We start from the raw sequence: 12940 nt of genomic DNA, 5'->3' as shown, positions 1-12940 counted from the left end.
CCAAACATTGCATGTTCTTACTCATAAGTGGGAACTAAGTTATGAAGATGCAAAGGCATAAGAATAATACAATGGACTTTGGGGATTTGGAGGAAAGGGTGGGAGGGGTGAGGCATAAAAGATTACACACTGGGTACAGTACACACTGCTTTGGGTGATGGGTACACCAAAATCTCAGAAATCACCGCTGAATAACTTATTCATGTAACCAAATGCCACCTGAAAGGTACTAACTTTGTAAACTAGTTGTCTACAATTAGTTATCTAAGGCAGGGTTGTCTAAGGCAGGAGGAAGGCAATTGTGATTTAGATCAGAAGGGGATAGATAGTAAATAAGAAGACACAAATGGTGGAAATGGTATAGGGTGAGTAAGTGGTAGGGATTCTAAGACAAACTTCACTCACTTCACAGTTTTACCTGGAGTATTAGACCCTTGGCCAATGTGGACATTTCAGCTGGAGGCATCAAAGCACAAAACTGTAGCAAAATTTGCTGGCAACGATAATGGGTGGTTGAATCTTATCATGGGAACATCTATTTTGATAGATTCTAATTTGTCTCAAACCAATTTAAAAGAAGTTGGCCCATGACTTGAACCACATGTAATAAACATACTGTTCTGATTGGCTTGCTGCTAGTGGGAGTTCCTTTTCCCACTAGAACTCAATATGCACTTGGACACAGTCATTGTCTTTCAGTAATGTACCTCACTGTCTCAAATATGCTTTAGTGAATCTTTCCATTAGGCATTTTTAATCATGGAATACATTTACTATGACCACTTGGCAATGACTGGTGAGGCAAATCATTTATATAGTTATGAATGGATTTACTCTTGATTGTGACCCCTACACAATCATATTTGTTGGAAGCACCCCAAATTCTGACTAAGGAGCTTGCATCAGTTAATAGTCACAAAATGGTCTTGAATCAACAGACTCAATGCCCTCGACCAAACTTTCCCTTCTTTTGGACTCAGGTAAAGGGGAAACTACCTAACTGCTTTTTTGTCCAGTTTGGTTCCTCACCTGTTATACAGACTATGATAATAATTTGTGATTAGCTAAGTTAACTGTTATGGTGAAAATTATCAGAAAATACCCATTGTGCTTACCATAGTCCATACATCAAAAAATACCATGTATTACCTTTACAAGAACATTCAAAATGAAACAAAATGAACAGACTAAGCTTGACTGAAATAGGGTTAATAGGGTTTACTTGTGGTAGGAAAAATGTGCCTGGGGCCTAAGAGTGAAACATTCTCCACACTGACCAAAAAAGTGAATGATTATTAAAATGAGCCTGGCAGTTTGCCACACGCAAAGCTCTCACCAGCTGAACTAGATATTCTAATGACCAATTTTTTCACCAGGACAGAGAATAAAAACTAAGCCCTGGAGAAGAGATTTAGGAGTAATCAGCTCTATAATTTGAACAAATAGTGTTCCAGTGTTACCAAAAGCATTTCTGTGCAAAATAGATCCCATGGCAATCAAAATCCTCAATTTAAGACTGAGGCTGTTTTTCAATAGCTTGCACATTCTACCCCAATTGTAAAGGGCTGGGTGAACAATCAAAAAAGATTTATTGAGTATTCAGTACATGCTGGCCCCATGCTAAATGCTACAAGAAATATAAGACGTGTATAACTCAAGGAGGTTGGGATCTAGCTGCTTAGATCAGTGATGAACCTTAACATGTCATCTGCACTGAGTACAGGGACAAAACAAAATCATTGGCCCAGGACAGATAAGGGTTACCAAGTAGGTCAATCCGAGCTAACGTACATCTAGTAAGTAAGAGTAAACTGAGGGTATGAGCCAGAGTAACATTCATTATCAACCAAACACTAATGAAATACACCCCCTCTCCCAGCACTGTGCCAGGCATCAAGGAAACACCATGAGTAGGAAACAGTCTCTGCTCTTCAGGGTTCACACGGCTGGGTACAGATAATGATCACCACATGCTTACTACACAGAGGGAATCAGATGGGGAGCTCTTAGCTCTGTCAAGATCTGTCAGGGAAGCCTTCCTGAAAAAGGAGAAATTGAAGGTGGATCTTGAAGGAGAAATAGGAGTTTGCCTGGTACTCAAGGAATTTTAGTGAGGTCATTCTGGGCAAAGGGAATAACACGTACAAGACAGCACAGGCCAGAGGGAAACATCAAGTACCATATTTCATTGCTTCTAGGACATGCAATCTTTCACACATTAACATTTATGAAGTTGGGATCTGTCTTTCATTGATGACAAGTCATAGGTTAGTTGACAGTGCTGCTCTTCCCTGACCTCCCTTTCTTCATAGAATATAAAAGAATGGTGTGTCTTAGAAACAATAATGCCGGATATAGATGAAGGGGGAGTGGAGGCAGCAAACCACCTGGTTATGTATGCACCTATGCAGCAGCCCTGACTGACCTGCACATGTGCCCCAGAACCTAAAGTACAATAAAAAAAAAAAACCAGAAAAAAAAAACAATAGTGCATTAGATTTGATGAAATACGGTTGTCTATTTTTGGCTTGAGCACATAGAGGCGTGGTAAATGACTGGCTAGAATAAATGCACACCAGAAAAGCATTGGAGCTTTTTCCACCTTTCTTTTTAGAAAACACCTGAAAGAGTTTTCCTCTTTTTACTTCAAGAACTGGGGTTCCTTTGGAAGGTTTTAAGCAGCCTTGCACACCAGATCACTCTTGAGGCAGAAAGACCCATAAGAAGGCTAATGGCATATGCTGTCCTGGCAAGAATTAAGAGGGCCTGCTCTAAAGGCATAGCAATGGACATGGAGTGAGAAGACAGGTTCAAGAACTGTTTGGAAGGTTGAATCAACAGCGATTCATGACAGACTAGAAAGTAGGGGAGTAAGGTTTCTGATCTGAAGGGTTTGCTGAGCAGAGGTTTCAGTCATCAACACTGGCCATAAGAAATGGACAACAGGGCCAAGGGGAGGAAGAAGAAACAGGGAGGAGTTGTGATGCCTGTAGGAAATACAGATAGGGATCCAAAGTTAGCATTTACTGTGTGGGCCCGAAGGTAGAAGAAAAATCTGGAGAACCTAGAGCCTTGAGGGTCAGTGATATGATATATGAATATTAGCTGCAGCTTTGGACATGATTGAGTTTCTCCGGGAAGAGAATATTGGATGTATTGGATGAAAAAACGCAGTGGGCTAATGGTAAAATCCAGAGAAATCCAATCTGAAAAAAGCAGGTAGAAAGGAAAAGGTAACTTCCTCATGCCCCTCCTGATGATCTAGTTTGCATAACCAAAAATCTGCAGACAGTTCTGGGAAACTTCCCCTAGATATCTTCTTGTTTATTTTCTATCAGCTTGACTTTGCTTTCAGTCTTTTGGTTTATGAATTACTAGTTCAGTACCATAGTTTTAGTAGTAGGGCAGATTAAAAATTTAATAAAAACCAACGAATAAAAAAACAAAAAGAACTCTTCAAGGCAATACCAAAGAATCAGGCAGGCAGTGAAACTCAGAGGCCAAAAGCAGTTAAAACAAAAATGCCAACACACGTAAGAAAGGTGGCAAGATGCATGAACTTCTAAAGATATGAATTTATCTAAAGATAAATTCACTTAATTTGATTGTTGAACCAATCCTCCCTGGGAAGTTAAAAGGAATCCTAATTTGTCTTTATTCCAGCATTACCACAACACCTATCACGTAATTGAATCACCAAATGAATTCATCTTCAAGGTCCATCTTGCCTTGATTGTGTTCATTCTTTCAGTTTCCCAGGTAGCATTCTCTAATGGAAAGAATAAGGACTTTAGAGCCAGCAAGATCTGGTTCATATTTTCACTTTGCTACATACTAGGTGTGTGGATTTGGGCAAATTATTCAATCGCTTTTTCTCAATGTTTCCAGTTGCAGAATGAAGAAACATATTTTTAATGGTTGTTGTACAAAATGAGCGCTCAATATTTAGAGCTTATGATTCACATTAGTATTTGAACTCAAGTAAAAGTCACTTTACAGCCCATATTCAAATCCAAGAAGGCTATTCTCTGACCACCACTTCTGCATGTATGAGATCCCATCTCGCCCTGATTTGGTTTTAGGAAACTGCTGGTTTTTCGGAGACTCTATTGCAAATGTGAGGGATAAAAGACGCATAAACCCCTCAAAGAACCTACTACCAAGAAATAAAATATCAAACATTAAAAAATAATTAATAGGCACAGCTATGTTTATCTACATATTCACAAGTCCACGAGTGCATAGAAAAAAAAAAAGCATAAAAAGACACATATCAAAATTATAACAGTAATTATTTCAGAGTAAAATGTGGTATTGGGAGATTTTATTATACTGTATGAATTTTACACAATGAAAATGGGTTGAAAACTAAATAAAATGAGAGATCCAAAGGGAGGAAAAAAAGACAACTAGTAAATGGAGCAGCAGGTCCCTTTAGCCGATAGTTTTCAGAAAATGTTTCACAAGTGAAAAGTGTATTTCAAATGAAGCTGGAATTATGGGTGGTCGTTAGCGGGGCAGATGGATGGAGGAAAGGCATTCCTGGTCAGGATAACAGCAAGACAAAGACAGAGAGGTGGAACTGCCCAGACGAGCTTAGGAGACGATGAAGACAGAAGTGTACTGAAAACCCTATTTGAGTAGACAGTATGGGACGTAAGATTAGGATACTAAACTGATGCTAGATAATGGAAGAGGCTGAATATCATGCTAAAATATTTAGACTTTCAGTGTCCAAATTCGCACATTCCAGAACCTCATTGAAGCCGTCAGACTCTCTCCATTAAAAAATTAATTCTGAATTCTAAACATATTTTAGATGGTTTCAGCTAAACCATCAGAGCTAGTCACCAACAAGAAACGCCCAGCCTCAGCGCATTGCCATTGTAATTCCATAGGCACCGGGAAGCCATGGAAGGTTCTTGAGCAGTAGAAAAATGTGGAATATCTCTCTATGGAAGTAAAGAAAGCGCTTTCATGGAGCGTTGTTGTGAGATAAATACAGCTTTGTTTACAGTTTATTTTTCCCTCACACCTGCCGAACTGTGAAGGAGGGTTTGTTTGGTGTCTCTTTTGTCTGACTCATCACCCACTGATTAGCTCAGCCTAGAGGGAGGCAGCTGCAAGTGCTGGGGGAAAGGCAACGACTAGGGTGAGTTTCAGATTCGGTGTGACCTGGACCAACCCAGTCTGAGCTGTTTGATTCGCGTTCAAAAGATGAAACAAGAGTCTGTTTTTTTAAGATGACAATATTTCACCAAGTATTCTAGACTAAATGTGAATAACATATATATATCTTATAAGGAAGGTACTCTTATTTTCCACATTTTTAAAATGGGGAAACAGAGGCATAGAGTGTCAATAACATGCTGGGGGTCACAAAGACTACTTAGGGACCAGATCATCATTTGAACCCTGGCAGTCTGACTCCAGATTCCATGGGCCTTAGCCATCATGCTGTGGTGCTGTTTAAATTTTATGCAGTGAGGATGTGTTTGTATTTTGAAATCCCTTATCTTCACCCAAACCTATTTTCTTTCCGGGCTAGCTTCCCTTCATGTTGTGAATCCGATTCTTTCCAGTTCCTTTAGTACTTTATCAACTGCCTCCTCAGCCTCTCTTCCCAGAGGCTCCTTCCCCTCATACTTGCTCAGATAATCTCCAATCTTAAAAAGCAAAGTCAATTACGTGTACTTGGACTCTCCTCCCCTCTCTCCCCTTCTTTCACCATCAAACTTCTCGGAAGATTTATCTGAATTATTCTTCGTGGACAACTGAGCATCTTGCAGGCTGGTTTCTATCTGCTTCAGGCCTTTAATACAGCCACTTTCTCAGAAGCTACCTGAGGCTTTGTAACCACCACCATCCTGTGACTTTTTTTTTTTTTTTTTTTTTTTTTTTTTTTGCCCAATGTCTCTGTTGCATTTGACTCTGTAGACCATACTTTCCTTGGTATTCTCTGCTCCCTTGAGGGCTATGACATGGTGACCCCTTGCTCATGCTCCTTCCTGTCTTCCCACCCTGCTAACCTTGCACTCTGGATCCTCCTGCCCACGAGTAGGTGTTCTCCAACAGCCTGTCCTTGGCTCTCTCCTCCTCATTGCTGCGCCTGCTTCCCTTGATCTCGCCCACACCCACGTCTTAAATCATTGCCTCCCTTTGCACTCTATTTCTAGTTCCAGCCCCCTCTGACTTCTAGAGTTGCATTCCCAACCTCCTGTGAACAACTCGATCTGGAGGATCAACATGTTGCAAAGAAAGCCCAGATGTACCCCCCGGAACTCTCATTTCACCTGGGAGGGCCTCACTGTCAATTGAGGACCTGGGATGAACATCTCTAGGATCAGTGCAATTTTCATTCTGCCTGCAAGAACTATCAATTAAAATCGTGACTCATTGCTCAGAGCTCAGTGAATGTAAAAAAATTAACAGGGAATATGAAGTGTAAACATGAATCAGATGGAGGAAGAAAGAACAGTTCATATTTTATGTCGGTTGTTTAATGACTAATCAGGACACATTTTCATGTATTGCTGATGTATTCCTTTCCCTGTCAATGGTTTCAAAAGAGCCATCACAATTCACCCTGTTCTGTAAATTCAACAATCTCTTAAAATGAGGGTCTCCTGGAATCTCTGCAGATGAAAATGTACTGGGCATCTCCCTTTCAAACAACACATTTGAGACTGTTTTCTATTCTTTGATTAAGATCATGAAGAGCCTTTACTCTGGTGACAAAATTAGAGTTTAGTAGCAAACCAGAAGTAACTAAAAAAACTAAGATCCATTAGGAATTGTCCCTTTTAGCACAACCAAAAGCTATAGAATAGAGAATGGGAAAGATATCTTTAGGCAAAAGAAACTCATACAAAATAGACAGTAGATTGTTCTCTTTGTGAAGATCTCCAAGAATGGACACTCCACATTCTTCCTTGGTAACGCCTTCCAGCAGTTAAACAACTGTTATGAATCCTCGGAACTGAAAGTAAGAGGTTTAAATTACATGCAGAAACACTTAAATGAGCTTGGGTCTGATGTCCACAGGATCTGTTTCAGGACTATTGAGTCAAGCTGGTCCTCTCAGTTTCTCCATGATAAAGTTTGCATGGGTGTGTTGTAAGGAAGCTCTGGGCCTCCTCTATCCCCCAGCATTGACCAGGGAGGAGATCATCCTGAGGGCAGTTTATAGGTTCTGCAACGTGGAAAGTTCATTAAATGTGTGAGTGAGTAAGCAGAAAGAAGAGCAGAGTGAAGGTGGAAAGGTGGAAGGAAGGGGCTCTAGGAGAATTCAGATTCTCAAGGACCTGACTGATGGGCATTGGGACGACACGGATACCTAAGAGGTTAATAAGCACTGATTGAAGGCTGTAATCAGTAAACAGTCTGTCTCTCAAACGAGCAGGCTTTAATTATCCTTTTGATATTTTCATTCATGGCGTCATTCCTTTGTGGTACAAACCCTCAGAAACTCCTCCCCAAGCCTTCTTCTGCAGTGGAGAGAGAACCAGACCATGTGCGCCCTGTCTCTTATCACTGCTTACCTAATTTGCATGTGGCTTTTCCCATAAGAAGGGGTCTTTAGCCAGGGAAACCAGGAATGGAGTCCGCACAGTGCCTTGCCCAAGAACTGTGTCTCTATTTGGTTAGTGTCTGATCCAGTTCTTGTCTATCCTCACTTTTGTCGTTAAAATAGGGTAAATCATTCCACATATCTGCCTGTTATCTCACTATTTTTCCTTGGTTAACTGTAATCTCTCTCCTACTTCCTACAGATCCTGCCTCTGAATGAGACTGCCCACTATGCATGCGCCTATAGTGCATACTCTGCAAGCATTTGTTAAACAGAAGAATGAATGAATGAATGAATATCCTAATCCTATCATCGGTCGTGTCAACACCTCCATCTTTTTTCTTAGCAAGAGTCAAATTAATCCTTGTCTATTGCCAGCTTTTCACCAAGAAGGCTTAGATTCTAAATCACTGTAGAAATAATAGATTTTCTGCTTTCTTTCCTTTTTCCATTTCAACATTCAGAAAACTCACATTGGAAGATAACAGGACCTTTTCTGAGATTCTTTGTCTTCCAGACTCTTCCAGGGGAGCAGAGCTGCACCAGCCTCGGGTGCTCAAAGGGTGTCCGTCTTTCTCACCAAGAGGAGGGCGAAGCAGTTTGTTCATCTCAGCCTCCGCACCCCCTACAGGCCTGGTTTGGCTCTGCATTCACAGACACATGCCCTGTCTTGCTCCACACATCGTGGCCCGGAGCATGGGAGAAGGTCATACAACATAGCCAATAGGTCTAGCCTCAGCTTCCCATGACCCACACACATAACGTTAAAGGGAAAACAATGAACAAAACTGGCTGGGGGTGTCCTTGGAAATCAACGGCCCCCACGGCTGACTGACAGCCAAGGCTCCACTTAACCTCAGTGGAGGACCTGAACTCTGACCCTTAACCTATCACTGAGCAGTGGTGTGATCTTGGATAAAAAATCTGAACCTCAACGGGTCTGTTTTTTCTTCCATGAAATGGACGTAAGTAAAATTTTGCCGCTAAGAACATACAATTTCTGTGAAAACCAAAATAATGTAAAATCAGAGCCGGGTATGAATGAAGTCACAGGGGAATATAGAAGAAAAATGATTTGCCCAAATTTCCAAAGCTTTTTTTCAGAGTTGCATCCAAACTAGCTCCAGGTCTCAACTACTCCATTTGGAGGGTCTCAGACTCCCAACCTCCTCCATCTTTCCCTATCTGTGGGTGAAAACACTGGGAAAACTGTAATGTGTTAGATTTGAGGTACTGTTGTTATTATATTTATAATACATATAAAGACTTGTGGGTTCTTGTCCTATAATATCATGGCTAGGCTATATGTTTTTACCTTTCTTCTTTAAAAATAAAAAGGATACAATTTTATTCTTTTTAAAAAAAGCAAACATTTATGCTTGTTTTATTTTTTATAGCAGAGAAATAAAACAGCAACAAAAAAACCTATATGGTCATGAAATATATTTCCTTTCTCTGTAGCTCTACCTGTGCATAGGTACTACAGTTCCAAGCAGACCCATATCTATTGTAAAATAGAAATTACTGCCCACCTTCTTACCCTAGCCTCCCAAATCCTTCATGGACTTTGGCCAAAGTCCACTGAAAGATGGGCAAAGAGCAGAGGTAGAATTCTGGGTGAAAGTTGTGCTCGGTGATCCAAAAGGGAAAAATAAAATCTGCCAGCAGTTATTCTGGGGTTTGCACAATTCTAGAATGATAAAAAATGGAGAGAGGGACAAAACATCTGGGGATAATAAGGAGGAAACAAGCAAACTTGGGAATTAATAAAAAATACTGTTTTCCAGAAAGGAGCATAGCACTTCAAAACAGATGTTTGGGCTTGAAATTTTCCAGAACAGAACAAATGAGAGGGGAGAAGCAAGCCTAAGAACTGGAGCACAGCGGGGCCTTCATAAAAGAACCACTGGCCGTCAAAGAGTTAACTGCAGTTTGAACATGCTTAAGTCTTTCATCTCTTGCTTCCAAATCCCATCCCTTCAAAACACACGTCTTTGTCCATACATCTCCAAATGCACAGAGAGATGTACTTAGGAGCTAACCCCTGAAAAAAACTCCAGAAAGGCACACCAGTGGAGAATGCCAAGCTGAAGGCAAATCTCCTTTGCTTCTGGGTAGGGAGAAGAAGGGAAGAGCTAGGCAGAGCCAATGACCTCCTCTGAGACTGAGGCTGAGTTACAAACACGACTGAGATCCAAGCTAGAGATTCAATAGTAAGAAAAGTGCCTGCTGTTTTCTTGCTCATTTCTCTTATCTACCCTGGGAGTTAAGCATATGTTAGAGTGAAAGCCACAGACCATGTGTCCCTGAAGATACTAGAAGGAACATTCAGAGTTTTGACATTAACCTACAGCTGAAGGAGACACTGCCTGTTCCTGGCCCTCTGTATCTGGAGTAGGTGGGTATATATTAAAGGGTTTTAGAAGTTCAGAAAAAGACCAAACAAGTCATAAATGACTAAGAAAATCACAGCTATAGTAGATCTATATTTCTGTTCAATTACACCTTACATTATGCAGCTGTTGGAAACACTGTTGACCTGATTATATTTTCTTACATAAGGTGATTCTTTCATGTTCCAATAAACAGGTGACTCTATCCACTGCTGTCCAAAAGAGATATAATGAAAACCACATATGGAATTTCAACTTTCTAGTAGCCACATTTTTAAAAAGATAAAAAGGTGAAATTAATTTAACAATATATTGTTCTTAATGTACTACATCCAAAATGATTATTATTTCAAAATATAATCAACATAAAAATTATTATTGGCACATTTCATTTTTGCATTAAGCCTTCAACATTTGGTATGCATTGTTCACTGGCAGCACATTTCAATTTGGATTAGTCACATTTCAAGTGCTCAATAGCTGATGTGACCAATGGCCACCATATTGTTCAGCAGTCACTGGTTTGACATAGTGATTCTTTTTCTACCCTTTATTTTTGGCAATCTATATCTTAATCTTGTTGAAAGAACTGCCAACAATGTCTCATCTAACATATCAAAAAACATGTATCCTCTTTTGAAGCAAAAATAACTTTTACACAACAATGAAAATTTGGTGGAATTCCTATGTAAGTATCACAAAATATCAGCATGTCCTAACTTACCTGTTGAGAATAACTGGTAAGTGAGAGAAAGAGGGGCTGAGAAGGGAAAATATGTTTCTACAAAAAGATCCAACCAATAATTATCAGAATGTCTCTTTGATGGTTTCCACAGTAAATTGTCAAATCAAAGCCCTTTAGAGTATCTAGTCCAAACTTCGTAAGTAATAAAGAGCTAGGTAAGTTACTGTTTAATTCAGAGTTACCCAGAAACTGGTGCCAAGGTTTGTCTTAATGATATATCTAACTATATCATTAATTATTTAATATTCAGATATACTTACATGTTAATTATATATAATTATGAATCTAATATATACAATTATATATGCAATATATTATATTTAATATACATATATATGTTATATACATTTTAGCCTAATTTATGTAGTGTAAAAACCAGCTGTAGCTTTAAATAACCTTCATTTAAAATCATCTTATATTTTCATTATTGTGATATTGTAATGTTATTATTTAGTACATTTGCTGTGTAACACTATTAACGTTTTTAATAACTAAAGTTTAGAAATGCCCCCATGTTGAAAAAACAGCTAAATTAATCTAAATTAACTATGGACACAGGTTGAAGGAAAGAGCTTTTGCCTTCTGTCAAAATAACTCACATTTTTGAAGGACAGCCGAGACATGTAAAGAACATGCATTTGCATTCAGCATTTATTGTAACAAACAACAACAGAAAACATAATTTAGAGACATTTCCCTTTATTAATTTGCTTTTCTGAAGTCAGTTGTAAGTATGTTGATTCCCTCCCACCCTTTGTTTCTTTCCCCTAGGATGGTCCCTAACCACAATGAGGCCATAATTGGAGAACACAGGAGGATTGATTTGAAAATGTCACAAATGTTGTTAATCAACTCCCATGGACATAAAAGATTCATTAATTCATTCTGTAGGCAATCAAGTTCACCATGTCTAGGGCATATTTTAAGGAATGAAACTGAATGGCTGAAAACGCAAATAAAAGACATTTTTGAATATTTTAATTTTAAAGTGAAATAGCAAAAGATGTAAATCTCAGAGTTAAGAGTGGCCAAAATACACTCGGCCTTTATGTATACTGCATTTCAAGTAAATGGCTCTGAAAGAAATTCTTTGACCATAGGAGAGCCTTCATTCTCTAGCAATCTCAATTCCTTGCTAAATCTTCAGTTATGATTTCATCTATGCAAGTTATAATGAATTTGTTTTAGTGATCCAAAAAAGGGAAATAAAACTGCATTTTCCTTCAATCACTCAGCTCATTTTAAAAGATTATTTTTATAAATGATGTTAAATTGACTTGATTTTCACAGTTGCTTTCAATTAAATCAAAATGACTCTTTCTGGAACATACAAAAAATAGAAATGTTTAAAAGCAAATGCTTTGAAAAGTGGATAATGTGCTACCCACAACTTCATGAGAAATATTTTTATTGAATAATATTTATTAGAATAGCATATCCTTAGCCTTGATCATACATGATCTATAAGTCAAATTTATGTTGAGAAATTTTTATTTTACCATGCATTATCCCCTTGTATTTCATTTGTCAACTGAGAAAAATTTGAGTGCCTCTGTGAGATACCATGTAGATTACCTCTGCATAAAATTTATACCCTAACTAAGGAAGTCATTACTGAAATATGGAAACTCCTTGTCAGAAACTGCTTCTTAAAATATAAAAAGAAAGACAAAATGGAATTTGAAAAGAAATAAAATAATTTTAAAAACTTTACATGGCCTGGAATCATTTGATAGAATGTGCTTTTATTCTCAGTATCCTAGACAGTCAATTACCACTTATAGGAGAGCTATAGTTAATAGTTAATGAACATATGCCTTGAATGAGTGGGCTTGAGGAAGAAAGCGGAGAAAGGGGGCCACATTTCACATCTGGACAGTTTAGAGCCTGGCTTAGCTGAAAGAAGGGAAATACCATAGAAGGTGGGCCTTGAGTGGAAGTTAGAGACCCACAGAAAGAGGAACTTGGAACCAGAAGGTGGGGTAGAAATTCGAGCCCCAGGGATCTTGCATGAATCTTGAGAAGTCTGGGGTTGGAGGGGCTCTAGCTGAATTTTGGAAAGCAGCAGTCTAATGAAAACCCAATTAAATCTCTTGAAGGTGACTGATTCTCAAGTCTATATGTGGGTGTGTCTGAAAAGGGGAAGGCCTCTCAAGTTAGCTACAAGAAAACTCTCTCCCGGCTTTACATTCTTAAATCAATATGTTAGCTCCGATTTTATCCAAGTAGGGT

At 38.9% G+C, this 12940-nt stretch overlaps 1 long non-coding RNA gene across 1 annotated transcript; it reads left to right on the top strand.

Moving 5' to 3' along the window:
• Positions 1–8974: 8974 nt before the first annotated feature.
• On the top strand, positions 8975–12421 carry LOC116532990. Its single transcript, XR_004261030.1, has 2 exons — positions 8975–10863; positions 11480–12421. It is a non-coding gene; the product is annotated as an uncharacterized LOC116532990 (long non-coding RNA).
• The last annotated feature ends 519 nt before the right edge of the window (positions 12422–12940 follow it).

Source organism: Sapajus apella, unplaced genomic scaffold (genome assembly GCF_009761245.1).
Source record: "Sapajus apella isolate SASKATOON/1434 unplaced genomic scaffold, GSC_monkey_1.0 scaffold78, whole genome shotgun sequence".
Classification (NCBI taxonomy): Eukaryota; Metazoa; Chordata; class Mammalia; order Primates; family Cebidae; genus Sapajus; species Sapajus apella.
This window is presented reverse-complemented; position numbering and strand designations above follow the sequence as displayed.